General features: G+C 37.2%; 1 long non-coding RNA gene across 1 annotated transcript in view; it reads left to right on the plus strand.

The window, feature by feature from the left end:
* The window catches only part of LOC147582088 (uncharacterized), a 63,676-nt gene extending 55,613 nt beyond the window's left edge, over positions 1 to 8,063 (plus strand). The window contains exon 4 of the long non-coding RNA XR_015250562.1: positions 7,177 to 8,063. This is a non-coding gene — a long non-coding RNA (uncharacterized LOC147582088). The remainder of the gene's footprint in view (positions 1 to 7,176) is intronic.
* Positions 8,064 to 16,891: the final 8,828 nt, after the last annotated feature.

The following is a 16,891-nucleotide window of genomic DNA, read 5'->3' on the forward strand; positions in this document are numbered from 1 at the left end:
CCACAACAGTGGGATTTATCCCTTGTATCATATGCAGGGATGGTCCGACATATGCAAATCAATAGACGTGATATGCACATTAATAGGATGAAGGGTAAAAATTGTAAGATCCTCTCAATAAATGCAGACAAAGCATTTGACAAAATTCAACACCACTTTATGATAATTCAATAAATTGGGTATAAAGTAACATACCTCAACATAATAAAGCCTATGAACAACCCACAGCTAACATCACTCCCAATGGTAGAAAACTGGAAGCTTTTCCTTTAGAATCAGGAATAAGACAGGGGTGATCACTCTCACCATTCTTGTTCAACAGAAGACTGGAAATCCAAGCTAGAGCCAATTCAATGGCAAAAACAAAATAATCTGACGTAAAACAAACAATCCAATTTATGGACAGAGGATCTAAATAGACATTTTTGCAAAGAAGAACTACAAATGAGTAATAGGTACATGGAAAGGTGCTCAACATCACTAATCGTTAAGGAATGCAAATGAAAAATATCTCCTCACACCTGTTAGAATAAGCATTATAAAAAAGACAAGATATAATAAGTGCTGGTGAGGATATGGAACAAAGGGAATCCTTGTGTGTTCTTGGTGGGAATGCATATTGTTATAGCCACTGTGGAAAACAGTATGGAGATTTCTCAAGAAATTAAAAATAGAGCTACTGTATGATCCAGCAATCCCACCCCTGGGTATATATTCAAAAGAAATGAAATCACTATCTCAAAGAGATATCTGTACTCCAATGCTTATTTCAGCATTATTCACAATAGTTAGTACATGGAAACAACCTAAGTATCCATCAACAGGTGAACACACACACACACACACACACACACACACACACACTGGAATATTACACATGTGTGGATCTTGGTGGCATTGTGCTAAGTGATGTAAGTCAGAAAGGAAAAGACAATGACTCCACGATCGCACTTACATGTAGAACCTTAAAAAAAAAAAGAAGCTAAATCCATATAAACAGCAAATAGAGTGGTGGTTTGCCATGGACTGGGGGGTAGGGAAATGGGAAGATGTTGATGGACTGGGGGGTAGGGGAAATGGGAAGATGTTGATGGACTGGGGGGTAGGGGAAACGGGAAGATGTTGGTCAAAGGCCACAAACGTCTAGTTATAAGATGAATAAGTTTTGGGGATCTAATATACATCGTGATGACTATAATTAACACCACCGTACTGTATACTTGAAAGTTGCTAGGAGAGTAAACCATATATTTCTTACTACAGGAAAGTTGTAATTATGTGAAGTGATGGATGTGTTAACTAACCTTTTTGTGGTAATCATTTTCACAGTATATACGTGTATCAGATCATCACATTGCGCACCTTAAACTTACACAGTGTTATATGTCAATTATATCTCCATAAAGCTGGAAAAAACGAGAAAGGAAGCGGCCCTACTGACACCTGGATTTCAGCCCTTATGAAACTCAGAGCAGAGGCACCAACCAAGCCCACTGGGTTCCTGACCCATACGACCATGAGATAATAAATCCGTGTGGTTTTAAGCCCCTTAATTTGTGGCGATTTGCTATGGAAACAATAGAATACTAATGACGAGGCTAACCATGAAAACAGGAACCATTCTGAGTATTTGCAACAAGATAAACTGTAGGCATGTACTTGGTTACCCTTGTGGCGGAAGAGCCTTGTTTTGTTTTGTTTTTATTCTTACCTAATGGTCTTTATCTTTTTTTTTTAAAGGTTTGTTTTACTTACTTTTATTTTTGAGAGAGAGAGAGAGGGAGGGAGAGAGAGAGTATGAGCAGGGGAGGGAGCAGAGGGAGGCAAAATCTTAAGCAGGCTCCACACTCAGTGTAGAACCTGATGAGGGGATTGATCCCATGACTTTGGGATCATGACCTGAGCTAAAATCAAGAGTTGGCCCCTCAACCGAGTCAAACAGTGCCCCCTAATGGTCTTTATATTTTAATGAGTGAGTATAGTCACTTATATTCGTTGTGCTTGCTGATTATTTGGCTTAATTTCTACATCTTACTTGGTATTTTTTATCAGTTCTACTATTTTTATGTTTTATTTTTCTTTCCTGACTTCTGGTTTGAATGTCTTTCTGTTGTTTCATTTATTCTTAATTGTTACCCACGCTATTTTAACATGTTTATCTAGCTTAAAGTCTCATAGTAATCAAACTTGCTCTGTACATTATAAGGATCCTAGAAGTACCTTAATTCAGGTAACCTACTTCCAACCTTACTTGTTATTATTTTCTAGTATTTTATATCTATCTCGCTTTGTCTTCTTGTAATCTATTTTAAATATTTGATACATATAAAATAATATATGCAAACTATAAAGCAGAATAATATAATGGAGACTACAACCCCATCACCAAATGTTTGGCTTAAACATTAACCATAACTCAGTTTCAGCTTCTCCTCTATTTCATCCCCCTTCATTCCCTCCTCAGAGGGAACCACTGTTCTGATTTTGCATTTATTATGTAACTGTATTTTAAAAAATCTGTTTAGTTGCAATAACAAGAGAAAACATTTAAAATAAGCTAAATTTGTTAAACACATTTGTGGAACAAATTTGGGGTGTTTAATATGTACATTTTCTAGGTTGTGCCCGTAAAAGGAAAGTATCTTGTTCTTCCCACTCCCTTCTCCATGATTCCATTGGATGAAATGTGGTCATGGTGACAAGCCATCTTGGATCAGGTGAATAAAGGTCTTTCTAACTTGATGCTTATTTATAAGAGGAAAATAAGCTTCTAATTTTAAGGCACTGCCATTTTAGTTTATGTCATGGTATCCAAACCTATATCCCAACTCAGAAATCAAAAGATAACGTCTGAAGTTGAACTGAGAATGAGTGCTATAAGGATGTTATTTAGAAATATTGAATCATATGCCAGAAGAAATAGCTAAAAGACTTGAAAAATGTTGCCACTGGGAGTCTTGATTTTCTAGAGAGGAATGGAGTAGGCGACCACTATTTGTCCTTTTAAATTGTGTACATGCATTATTTCCATTAAAATTACTTTATTATTTTTTTTTTAATTTTTTTTTCAACGTTTATTTATTTTTGGGACAGAGAGAGACAGAGCATGAACGGGGGAGGAGCAGAGAGAGAGGGAGACACAGAATCAGAAACAGGCTCCAGGCTCTGAGCCATCAGCCCAGAGCCTGACGCGGGGCTCGAACTCACGGACCGCGAGATCGTGACCTGGCTGAAGTCGGACGCTTAACCGACTGCGCCACCCAGGCGCCCCTCCATTAAAATTACTTTAAAATAAGTCTTTCTCACACACAAATTTGTAATTTGTGGTTGCTGTCACTTTGAATGAAATATGTTTTTGCACAGGAGATTGAAATTTAAGGTATTAGACAAAACACTTAGTTATCACGCATCTTATTTGAAACTGTACCACTGCCGACAAAAGCTTGATCAACGACATCACTCTCATATTTGAAATCCCGCAGTATAAATATATTATAAGACTAACGGATTATTTCAAAACAGCCAAACTATTACATGACAGTCAAGAAATTTGAAAAGAAAAAAGAAATGATTCGATGAGACCATGGGTCACCATTTCAGGGGTAACTGAAACAATGACTGTTGAGGACACTGTAAAGCTGCAAACCTACTTTCCTGAAGTATGACCATGATTTAAGAGAAATATATGCGGTCTGCTTGTGACGTGGACTGAAGGTGCTGTCCTGGTCTCAGCAATGGTGTAAGAATGTGAACAAGACAGTTTGCTGATGGTACCGTTTGGAGATCCAGGGGTAGGGCCGTGCCTCATCGTGTTTTGGTCTCACTTGAAAACATTACTAAGGGATCCATAGTTCTTTTATGAGCTTGTAGATAGACAAGACATTTAGGAATTCAAAAATTATCACGGCCCTGTGGACAAACGAATTGGTGTTTGCCTCAGAGAAAGGAAATCTGAGATCTTGCAGTAGTAGATATGGAGGTCACTTACTGCAATAGTCTCACTTTTTGTGAGGAAAATGAGGCCCAGTGAGCTTTGTTAATGGTCCATACACATTCTGGGTTAAGGGCACTTCTCTCAGATGAAGGGAGTGAAACACAGAAGCCACAGAGTGAGGGTCAAGTAGAGAGAGTGAGAAGACCATATTGTCTCCCAACCTTGGCATAGGTCCCTGGTTCATGGGGCAGGCCTGACCTTAAGCTGGTTAGGAAGAAGAGGTGGGGGTGGGGGAAAGAAGATTTACATTGGGTGAGAAATTGAAGTTGTGACTTAAAAAACACTGAACTTGAAAGTGAGTTACAGAGAGCTCAGTGTGATTGCTTTTGTATTTGAAAAAGGTGCAAAAAATGGTCACGGTGCTTGAAATGTGCTCTGAGGAAGGGCAAAGAGAGGAGGCGTAAGCAGGAGTGGTTGATTTCAATGATGGAGCAAAAATGAAACAATGGTCTCATTGTATCTGACTTAGCCCTGTTCAGCAAGTTATATTTGTCTACACCTCATCTCATCTGTAGGCCTCTTGGAGAACACTGGGTGGTCTATCCTGGCTTTTATGGAACAAAGAAGAACAAGAGGAGGAGAGAGTAGTAGAGACACTTGAGTTGAATTTGCTGTTGTCGAGTTGGAGGGACTTCAGAAATGCCCCTGTGCAAATGATGAGTAGAGGGTATCCTCTTTTTTTTTTTTTTCATAAGACTGTAGCTTAGGAGAAAGATCTGGAATGGAGATGGAATTTGGGAGACATTAGATTTTAGATGGTGGTTGAAATAATGGAAGGTAGTGCCATTATCTACTGAGAGGTGAAAGAAAAGAGTCTGAAGGTAAGACGTAGGGGACCCAGACATTTGAAGGTATATCTGAGGAACAGGAGTCCACAAAGGGAAATGTAAAGAAAACCAGAAAGACAAACATCATGGAGGATATGGCAAGAGTTTTAAGAATGAGTTGTTAAGCAGTCAACAGTCAAATGAAGCAAAGAAGTCAAAATGGAAGGCTACTTTTGTCCTTTGGATTTAGTAAAATGAAAGTCATTTGTGATCTTGGTAAGAGAATTTGGGAGAAATGATGAGGGTAGAACATGATACTGGAAAGAGAGAGAGAGGGAGAGACAGAGAGAGAGAGAGAGAGTGATAAGAGACTGAGCATGTTTAAAGCTATTGGGAAGGGACTTTAGGCAGGAAGAACTTGCATAGAAAGTAAGTGAGGTTGTAGGTGATGGTATAAAATCCTTGGAAAGGCAGAATGAGATAGGGTTAAAAGTCCAAGGGGGAGGAATTGATTTTAATAATGTGAAATGTGAGGAATGACTCTTCTTCAGATAGGAAATTGGGAAAGAGTGGGTATGGGGATGTCAGTTGAGTAGCTACTGAAAAAGCTGATACACTTTGGCCTCATTAGCAGAGGTATGGCATCAAAATCAAAGGAGGTGACAACCTCCCTGAACTGTGGTCTGGGCAGACATTCCAGGCAATGCTGTGTGCATTCCTTGGGGGGCACAGCTTAAGTGGGAGATTGAGCACCTGTAGAGTGTGCTTATAAGAGTTAAGCCCTAATGAAAGTCTGAAAATGATTGAAGAACAGGGAAGTATTAGCCCAAAGACATGAAGATTTGCCAGAGAAATAATCGCAGTCTTCAAATATCTGGAAGAGAGACCAGGGTTATTCTGCTTGGTATTAGAGGGCCGATGTAGGCAATGAAGGGAATTATAGGAGACAAACTTTTTTGGCAATATATTGTGTCTTGAATTTAAGTGTAGACTGACTTTTTGGTAAGGGATATAGGAAAAGTAGTTCACAGGGAAATATCCACTTAGCCAAGGTTTCACAGAGAGCTTAGGACTACATAAATGTTTCATTCCAAAAGTATTGAGTTTTTATACTGTGCCAGATACTATGCTGGCTCTGGCCACACAATCTGAATCAGACAATTAGCCTGGAATGAAGTGTGGGAAACAGACATATAAAAAGATACTTATAATACAACCAGCTGCACTTGGCATAGGACACACCATTCTAGAAGACGCTCGTAGCTATTAATACAGTATTAATGTGTTCCATCTATTTATTCATATATTTCATTGCAAACACAATTAAGAACCTTATTCTTCTCAGATACAACATTTTGTGAGTCCAGTGACCGAACTCCTTAAAGAAAACACACAGTTGTCCATAACTAACATGAGGTTTTCAAAGGTAGAAGCAAAATTATGTCAAGAGTTCCTGTTCTGCTGTGAGAGGATCAGAAAGATCACAGGTGCACTGTATTCAAAATAATCCACTAAGTTAAAAAAGAAATAGAGTAATTGGTGCCTAGAAACGTACAAATGTTGTCTAAATATCCCTAACTACCTGTCACTTGTCTGTGTCAATATTTATAAGTTAATATAGTTTTCACATGATACCTGCATGTCCATTGGTTCAATGACTGGGAGAAACCAGGTCCAGCGGAATCTGGGAAACCCATGCAAGGGTTTTAGGTAATGTGCCCGAGTTTAGTGCAGAGATAACAGATACGTGGAAACATGAGATCTGAGATTAGAGGATCCTAACCCAAGACTGGGTGTGGGGTGTGGAAGGAAGGGGAGTAGTCATGGGAGGTAAAAATGGCATAGAATGGAACCAGCCAGATGGATGGGAAGAAGAATCCAGCCGAGGCAGACCGCAAAACTAAAGTCCTGCTGAGTGAACCAGCATGAGGTGTGTGCACATATGTGCATGCCTGACTGTTAGTGGTACAGCAAAGAGGTCAGGTGGGTGCCAGTGATGGGATAGAGAAGAAAGCCTTTGAGCAGGGCTGAAAAATCAGAGAGGAGTGTGGAAACATCCAAGTGACCACACTGGAATCCCCGAGACCAGCAGATCCTGCAGCTGGTGTCCAGAAAGAGGTGATACGTGTCTGGACCCTGCAGTGGCTCAGAGTCAGGGAAGGAGATGCCCTGAGACATCCCTAAGACTTGATTTTGAGAATGATGTAGGATTTTGTCATCTGAAGTAGAGGAGAGAGCCTTGATCAGAGATTGGGGAAATAAATACAGATGCCTATGCCTTATGTGACCAAGTATGTACCTTCAGGAAACCCATCAGTTTTTAGGCATCAGTTTCTACATCTGCAAAATGGAGCTGAAGGAGATAACGGCAAAGGTATCTTGAGGCACAACAGCTTATGATTCTTTTGTTTTTAGCCCAGGATGAGCAGAGCATGATGATACTGTCATTCATACATTCAAGAAATGTTTGCGACTGAAGAGGAGGAAGACATTGTTTCCTTCCTTCACAGGGAAGGATTAGGTCCTGGTCCCCAGAGCAAGTGTATTCTCCTCCCTGCTCAAGAGGTTTTCACCTTCATTGTTATTCTCTTGGGAACCAGGCCCATTAAGCATGATTAAAAACAGGTCTCATATAGAGTCAGAGCTGTGCTCTGAGATGAAAATCCTGGGTGCCGTGAACTAAATTTCCTGTAAGAATAAAAGAACCCGCCGAATACTGGCCTTGCTCTAGCTAGTTGTCTATGCTCAAAGCGTAGTATTAAGACTCATCATTTATCTTCATTGTGGGAATTTGTCCTTATGAAAGAATTTTTTTTGGATGTGCATTTTACCACTCTTAGAAAGCTGGTAGTTTTGACAAATCCACAAAATATGTTTCTAATTCCATTCTGTTCCTATTGCGTCCCGGTAATTCTCACATTATTTCTGGAAGATTAGCAGACATGCAGTGGTAGTGACATAATTAGTATTCGGAGGAGATAATAATGTCAAGGGATTTTGTTGTTCTTGGAACCTACATGGAAATAGAAGGAGAGCAAAAGTTGGATTTGTGATAATTTTTTGGCATATATTGGTGTTTGTTCAGGAAAATTTTAATGCCGTAAATGAGATTGTTTAATGAAAACATGTTGAATAAGACACTTAGAAGAAAGTAGATTTTGTATTCTTTGTTTTACCCACAGCTTCCTCTCTGTAAGGAAAAAGCATTTCTCTTTCTGCAGAATTCCCTTTCTGGTATGAAATGGTTAATCCTGAGAATTGTTTCAGGCAATAAAACACTGACTGGAATCTTTCCGACAATACTTTCCTTCTTGATCTTTTTTTATGACTAATTGAAATGAAAGCCCAGGGAAGCTTAATGTTAAGGAAACACTGTGTGTTCTGTGATGTGATTCTGCAAAGGGGGTGTCTGTGTGGTGGGGAGCTCTCTGCTCTGGAATTTTAAGTTAGAGACCAAACTGAAGAATCAATATTTCAATTAGATGCTGTAGTGGGTTTGGGATTACTGCTACTGTAGCTGGAAGATTGCTGGGTCTTTTCTTGGGTGGGGTCATTACTGTGATCTGTTTTTTATTTTCTTTTTAATCCCAGCTCTCAGAGTTTGTCTGCTTTGTCTGCACTTGAACCACCGGGGTGACCAACTAGAAAAGAACCAAAAATGTACTTCCTAAAGGCTACTAATGGCATGCTCTTCAGTAGCCATCCGAGATGAAACAACCAGTATTTCTTATTTTGTAGACTCCTAGGAGCAGTGGCCCTTGAATTGACAGGACCAGTTTTCAAATCGTGCTTCTGATATGCCCCAATTCGAGAGACCCCCCAAAAACAAACCACCAGAGTCCAGAGCGGCAAGGGTCGTTTATTGCAGGTTCGAACCCAGTCCTCCGCGCACTCGTTGCCAGTGACGCTAAGAGGCCCGGAGCAAGGATCTTACAGCTTCTTTTATAGACAGGCACAAACAAGTTAGGGATTTTTTTTGAGGTTACAGAGCTGTTATTGGTTGACATTTAAATTTGAACGCTCAGCAGAACTTGTTTGGTTCCTGCCTTTATTTCAAACCACTCAGCAGAACTTGATTGGTTCCCGCCTTTAGGTCAGACTACAACCGGGCATGCCCTGGCTGGTTTCAGGAATGGTGGGGGGGGGGGGGGGGAGGGGGGGGTCTTTTCTTTGCAGTTGTGAGTACACCTGGTAATTTTTCTCTTAGTCTCTCACTTCAGTGATCAATCACCTGGAGGCATAGTCAGTAAAGAGGTCATGGGGACACAATGTGCATGGGCCTCCTGTCCCCCACCCTGGATTTAGTCAACTAAAGTTGTTCTACTTTGATCTATTTTATATACCAGCATGCCTCATGTCGTGGCGCTTTGCTTTATTGTGCTTTGCAGATACTGCATTTTTGCAAATTAAAGTTGTATGGCAACCCTGCATCAAACAAGTCTACTGACACCATTTATTCCAAAATCATTTGCTCCCATCATGTCTTTGTGTCACATTTTGGTAATTCTTGCATATTTCAAAGTCTTCCATTATTATTATATTTGAATGGCTACAATCTCATGATAAAGTTTTAATGGATGAGGAGTTGCTTCTTATGGTCAAACAAAGGAGGTGGTCTCTTGATATGGAATATATTCCTAGCGAAGATGCTGTGAAGATCGATGAAATGATACCAAAGAATGTAGATGATCACATCAACTTAGTTGATAAAGCAACAGAAGGATTTCGAAGAATTGACTCCGATTTTGAAAGAAGTTCTACTGTGGGTAAAATTCTATCAGACAGCATCCCATGCTACAGAGAAATTGTTCATGAAATGAAGAGTCCATTGGTGTGGCAACCTTCACTGTTGTCTATTTTAAGAATAGACACAGCTGCCCTCAACCGTCAGCAGCCACCATCCTGATCAGTCAGTAGCCATCCACATCCAGGCAAGACCCTCCTGCAGCAAAAAGATTCTGAGTCACTGAAAGCTTAAATGATGTCTAGCATCTTTTAGTAATAACGTGTTTTTATTTTTCATTTTTTAAAGCGTATTTATTTTGAGAGAGAGAGAGAGGCACATGTGAGTAGGCAGAGAGAGAGGGAGAGGGAGAATCCCAAGCAGACTCTGCCCTGACAGCACAGAGCCCCATGCGAGGCTTGATCCCACAACTGTGAGATCATGACCTGAGCCAAAATCAAGAGTGGGTCGCTCAACTGACCAAGACACCCAGGTGCCCCAGCAAAAAAGTATTATTAATTTAAGGAATGCACATTGGTTTTTTTAGACACAATGCTGTTGCACACTTAACAGACTACTGTGTAGTATAAAACACAAATTTTATATGCACTGGGAAAACAAAAAATTCATTTGGCTTGCTTTATTGTGGTGGTCTGGAACCAAACCTGCAGTATCTTCAAGGTAATACCTATATTGAGTTTCATGTGAAGTTTGATTTGAAAAATGGTTTTGTTATTTACAAACCATGAGTGAAAGTGACTGATCATAGATCAAACATCCTGGACTTCCTCGCAGTCATCTGTTTTCCACTGAACCATTTCTAGGGCGGAGCAGTCATGACTTCGTCATTTTACATAAAATTATCACCAGCACCAGTATGGATTGAAAATATTTGGGCCATGATATTCCCACCTGCTTTTGAAATCTTTCTTCATCAGGATGACATTTTGTCACCAAATGCTGTTTCACAGTATGGCCAAGAATAGTTATTGTAATCCTGGGAATCAATGGAATACCTTTCCCTCTTCCTTCTGGTTTTTCCAAAAGAGGCACAGCAGCTCTATGAAGTGATTGTTTCTCCAGTCCTTTTTGTCTGTGTTTCTGTCAACACTTGCAGCATCTTTATTTAAAATCATGTCATATAGAACACGATCTGGAAGAGACATCAGAAATATTTAGTCTTATCCAACAGTCTTATATTCCCAAACTATCTCCTCCACACCTACTGTATTGCACCAGTATAATGAAAGCAAAGAGTGATGGCTAAGTTGGAGAAAATTACGTGTTATCTGTTTTTCCTACTAACTTTTTGAGAACAGGGATTACATTTTATTCAACTATACTCAGGCCCAAGAGCACTGCCTAGCACCCAATAGATACTTAACAAATGCATTTTGTTAATCTGGAATCAGAACACCTGTGTTTGAATTCCTTCCAAGTCATTTACTGGCTGACCTTCAGCAAAACATTTCACTCCTCTGAGCTTCCACTTCTTCAAATGTAATTTGTGGGAATTAGAACATTATCTCAGGTTGTTGAAAGAATTGAAAGAAAGACTATGAAACACTATCAAAAGCCCGAGTGAAGAAATAAACAGATTATTTGAAGGATTTACAGTCTAAGCATTTATCAAGACACTTAAAACTTTGTCTTAGGATCAAATTAAATCCTAAGACTGATCACATACTATCTTATTTGGCACCTCATAGAATCTCCATCAAATTCCTTTTAATTATAGTTTTTCAATTATTTCAATGTGTATGAACTATTCAAAACAGTTACAAGGATCTTACAGTTCTATTCCCTATAAAATGTTGACAAGGAAGACATTTTACCACAGGGCTCAGAACTCCCTATATACTCATTTAACATTTAGTACCATGAAGAGATTTAATTCTTTTAAAGGACTGGTATATTTTGATATTAGAGAATAATGTAACTGACTATGTTACCATTTTTCCTTTGGCTGTTGGGAAGCTCAGAGCAAAATTTGAGGCTAAATTAGAGGCAATTAAATTACCAAAAACAGCAGCAAGAGTAACTGATCTCGTCATTCTTTTTGGTTTGTATTACATAGTCTTGATTTGTTTTTTAACCCATACATATAACTATCCAGCAGCCGATTCACATTCATGTTTTAAATTTTAAAATTGTTTTATTGACTGTGTTTCTCAAGTTACTTATGGAATAATTAACTACACAGGTAAATAAAATACCTGCATATAAAAGAATATTTTGTGAAATTTAAACATCTATTGTTTAAGTGGCTAGTACTTAGTTCATCATTGGAAAACTTCAGAACAATATTGAAATGGACCCTAACAGATATTGTACTGTTAGAATCTGGGGTGAATTTTTCCTTAGCAATAAGATTTATTGAGTTGGATTAAGGAAAACAATTAGAGACATAATCATGGATTATTAAGGAAAACAATTAGAGACATAATCTCTGCCTGCCTGATGAATTTAAATCCACTATTGCATTCTTAGAGATTAGTTTCCCCAAATAAGGTGCTGAGTTTGGGAGCAGAGGCTGGAAGAACTTGTATTTCATTGGCTCAGAGTACCAGAGGTTCAGGTGTGGATAACTTCCTTGAAGTGAGCATTGTGGGAGGGAAGAGAGGTGATATTCAGTATCCATCCCTTCTTCCTCTTAAGGGATATTTCTCATTATGTATGTAGATTTGGTGGGATGCAGAACCCATTTAACACAATGTGAAGGAGGAAATCTGGGAGATTCTTATGATAGTCCCTAGCAGCCTGGGGCGTGAGTATGTAACTGAAGTTGATCCAAAATAAGTGCAGTCTGGGACCTTAGTTTTATAATTTTGAGGGAAGAAAACCTCTCAGAGCTTTTCAGTATAGTGAAGTGTATAGAACTTTCAAAGCCGCAAACAAAATCCAGCTGAAGATAAAGTCGATACAGAGAAGTGGGAAGTGTGGAGAGAAAGGCAGAAAATGAGTCTAGAGCTGTGATCCTACTACATCTGAAACCTGCTCATCTTTGAAATTTCCAATTATTGTTTAAAGTAATTTAAATTAGATTTTGTATTCCTTGCAACCAAAACACTCTAACTGGTATAACACTCACCCCCCCCCCAAGTCTAATAATTAATGTATATATCTATGTTTATGAAGATCTAATAGATGCTGGGAATAGCTCAGAAGCTATATAATATTAACTGTGCTCCATCAGGAAATCCAAAAGCACCAATTCCAGAAAATCCATTATAAGGGGGGGAAAAGTGGAAAGTGGAAACAACACAGGTCCTGTGAAAATTTATTGTAAACTAAATAGCACTCAAAACTCAGAGGAAATACGGTTGTTGGAAAATGACTTACACTGGATCCAAAAGAACATTTTACGAATTTTTTTTTGTAACCTCAATAATGTCAGAAGAACATGGCCTCTATGGGAGAAGAAAAACTAATACATGAAAGCTAATTGAATAAGAAATAATGTGACAGTATAAATTCAAAAGTCAAAAGGATAAGATGTAAAGGCAACAAAATAAAGTGAGGAGGGATCTGGGTGAGGAAAAGGATGATTAAAAGGAAGTGATTATTGCAATCAGAGAATTAAAATCTGTATTTGAGGAAGTAAAGAGTAAATTTGACCTTAGAAAATCAAATTACATGAAAATTAAACTTCAGAAGCATTCTGAGAGAGACAGAGGTTATATATAAACAGACGAAAATCATCACCTCTAATTAGTTAGGTGATAGGTGATTTCTTTTCCCTTTGTTTATTAGTTTTTAAGAACGTTTCTTCTATAATTTTTAAAGAAAAAGGTTTGTTTTCAAATTGTGTTTTTAATTTGTATTCCACTCCTGGATATCTACCCAACCTGAAATTCCTCAGGATACAAAAAAAAAAAAAAACATAATCCTAATTTTCATAGGAAAGAACAATAAAAAGATCCATACACTGTGGTGATACAGATGTTGGAATTATCTAATAGCATTTTAACACAGTTATTGTAAAAATGTTTCAAGAATGAATGTGACACCACTAAAATGAATAAAATAGCAGTCTTGGCAAAGTATAAGGTAAAAAGAAGAACAAATGAAAATTTAGAATGGGGAGGTACAAAAAAAAATTAACTGGATGGATTCATAGCAGAATATGACAGAAGAGAAAGTCAATGAACTTGAAGATAGCTCAATAGAAAACATCCAATAAGAACAGTATAGGCAGACTATACCAAGAAGTCTAACATTTGTGTTTCTAAGAGTTCAAGAAGAGAAAGTGCAGTGCTCATAAAATACTTGAAGAAATGTGACTGAAAATGTGGCAGAGTTGACAAGAGAAACAAAGTATAGTGAATCCTGAACAGTATAAACCCAAAGAAATTGATGCCCAGATACATTATAATAAAATTGATGAAAACTAAAAACAGAAAAAAATTTGAGAGCAGTTGGAGAAAATTGATACATTACTTAGAAGGGACCAATGATTCAAAACTTTATGGTTTTCTCACTGAAAACCATAAAGTTGAGAAGGAAGTGACACAACACTTTTAAACTGCTGAAGAAAAAAAAAAGAAATTCTGTATTCAGTGAAAACATCCTTCAGTGATTAAAATGAAATAAAGACATGCTTGGATAAAGGATATCTGAGAGAAGTCATTCCCAGTGGACCTGCTCTAAAAGAATTGCTAAAGGGAATTTCTATAGACAGAAAGATAAATGATAGCAGAAGGAAATTTGGAACTTCAAGAATAAAGGAGGTACAACAGAAATGGGAATTATCTGGGTAAATATAATAGACTATCCTTCTCCTGTTGGGTTATTTGAAATGTTTGTTGGTTAAAGTAAAAATTATAACTGTCTGATGGGATATTCAATGAAAGGACATGTAGAAATAAGTCAACAGCATTATAAAAAGGAGAGGGTGAAGGCATTTATAGAGTAATGAAGTTTCTACATTCCACATGAAATGATAAAATATTGATTTTAAGTGAAGTGTTCAAAGTTAAGTATGGATATTGTAATCCTTAGAGAAACCATTAAAAATATACAAAGAGGTATATGAAAACACATTAGATAAATTAAAATAGAGTACTAAAAATGCTTATATAATCTAAAAGAAGGTAGGAACTGGGAAATAGAGAAAAAGAAAAATTGAGGAAAGAAACAGAAAACAAATACTAAAATGGACATATTAAATCCAAACATATAAATACTTATTACAATTGTAAATGGTCTAAACACACCAACTAAAAGGCAGAGATTGTCAGAATGGATTCAAAAGCAACATTTAACTGTATGAGGTCTATAAGAAACTCCCTTTAACATACTTATATAGGCTTGCTAAAGAGTATAATGTTGGAAATATATATACCATGGAAAACACTAATCAAAAGAAAACTAGAGAGGCTGTATTGATATCAGACAAAGTAGACTTCAGAGCAAAGAAAATTGCTGGGGATGAAAAAGGACTATATATTGATAAAAGTGTCAGTTTCCAAGAAGATATACAAATTCTAAATATGTGTGACTAAAGAATAGAGCTTTACAATATTGCAAAGCAACAACCATCAGAACTGAAAGGGGATATAGATACTTCTATAATTATAATTATAGACTTAAAAACCCCTTTGTCTGTGCCTGATAAAGTAAGTAGAGAGAAAAACTTTCAAGTATAAAGGACTAAACACTATCAGCAACCAATTAGATCTAATGGATGTTTATGAAACACTTCACTGAACAACAGCAGCACACACCCTTCTTTCCAATTTCACATGGAATATTCCTCAAGATAGATCATAAGAGGTAAAAGAATTTAAATCATATATAGTACATTCTTGGACTTTGACGTAATTAAAATAGAAATGAATAACCCAAAGGTAATGGGAAAAAATCCAAACACCATGGGCCAAAGAGGAAGTTTTTAAGAAAATTATAAAATATATTGAACTAAATGAAAATGAAAACACAACATATCAAAATTTCTGGGAGTCAGACAAGCAGTGCTGAGAGGGAAATTTATAGCATTCAATGCTTTTGTTAAAAAGTCTTAAGTTTTTAATCTAAGTTAATGATATAAGTTTCCACCTTAAGAAACTAGAAAAAAGAGGAGCAGAATTAATACAAACAAAGCAGAAGGAAGGAAATTATAAGGATAAGAGCAGAAATCAGTGAAATCCAAAAGATGAAGACAAAAAAAAAAGGGAGTAAAAATCATAGAGAAAATTGATTATGCCAGAAATGACTCTTTAAAACCATCAGTAAAGTTGAGATATCTCTAGCAAGTTTGACAGAAAAAAAGAGGAGGAGGGGGAAGAGAGACCCAAATTACCAATATTAAAAATGAAACATAGGATATCATTACAGACTCTGTAGACATTAAAACCACAAACAACTCTATACATATACATTTGATAATTTAAATAAAATGGATCAATTCTTTGAAAACCACAAACTACTGAAATTCATCCTAATTGAAATAACTAATCTGAATAGCCTTGTAACTATTACAGAAATTGAATTCATAGTTAAACATCTTCTGAAATGAAATATCCAGGCGTGGATAGTTTTACTGGCCAATTCTACCAAACATTTACAGAACAAATAACACCAATTTTACATAATCTCTTCCAGAAAACAAAAGATGAGGGAATAATTTCCAACTTGTTTTACAAGGCCGCCATTACCCTAATATTAAAACCAGACAAATACAGTACAAGAAAAGAAAACTACAGACTAAGACCTTCAGCAAAAACCTTCAGCAAAAACCTTCAGCAAAAATATTAGACAATGGAATCCATGACCAAATAGAGTATATCCTGAGAATGTAAAGCTGTTTCAATATTTGAAGTCAATCATTGTAGTTGTGATGATTAATTTCATGTGTCAATTTAACTGGGCCACAGTGTGCCCAGACATTTGGCTTAACATTATTCTAAGTATTTCCGTGAAGGTGTTTTGGATAAGATTAACATTTGAATCATTAGAATAAGGAAGGAGATTACCATCCATTATGTAAGTGGGCCTCATCCAATAACTTGAAGACCTGAAAAAAACAAACAGTTAACCCTTTCCTGGATGAGAGTATTCTTCTGCCTCATAGTCTTTGATCTGGAACTTCAGCTTTTCCTAGTTTTTCAGCAGCCTGCCAGCCTTCAGACTCAAACTGGGGCATTGGCTTTCAAATGATGGACTTGCCAGCTTCTCTAATCACATGAGCCAGTTACTTATAATAAATATATTTATTTATTATTTTTGGTTCTATTTCTCTGAAAACCCCTGACTAATGCAGTAGTGCATCATATTAACCCTCTATAGGAGGAAAAACACAATTTAACATCAATTGATACAGAAAAATCATTTGACAAAATTTAGAATTCATTCAGGACAAAATCTCTCAATAAAGACAGAACTTCCTCAATAATAATAACTTCCTGA

Source organism: Puma concolor, chromosome B1 (assembly GCF_028749965.1).
Source record: "Puma concolor isolate L17-30 chromosome B1, mPumCon1.1.hap2, whole genome shotgun sequence".
Classification (NCBI taxonomy): Eukaryota; Metazoa; Chordata; class Mammalia; order Carnivora; family Felidae; genus Puma; species Puma concolor.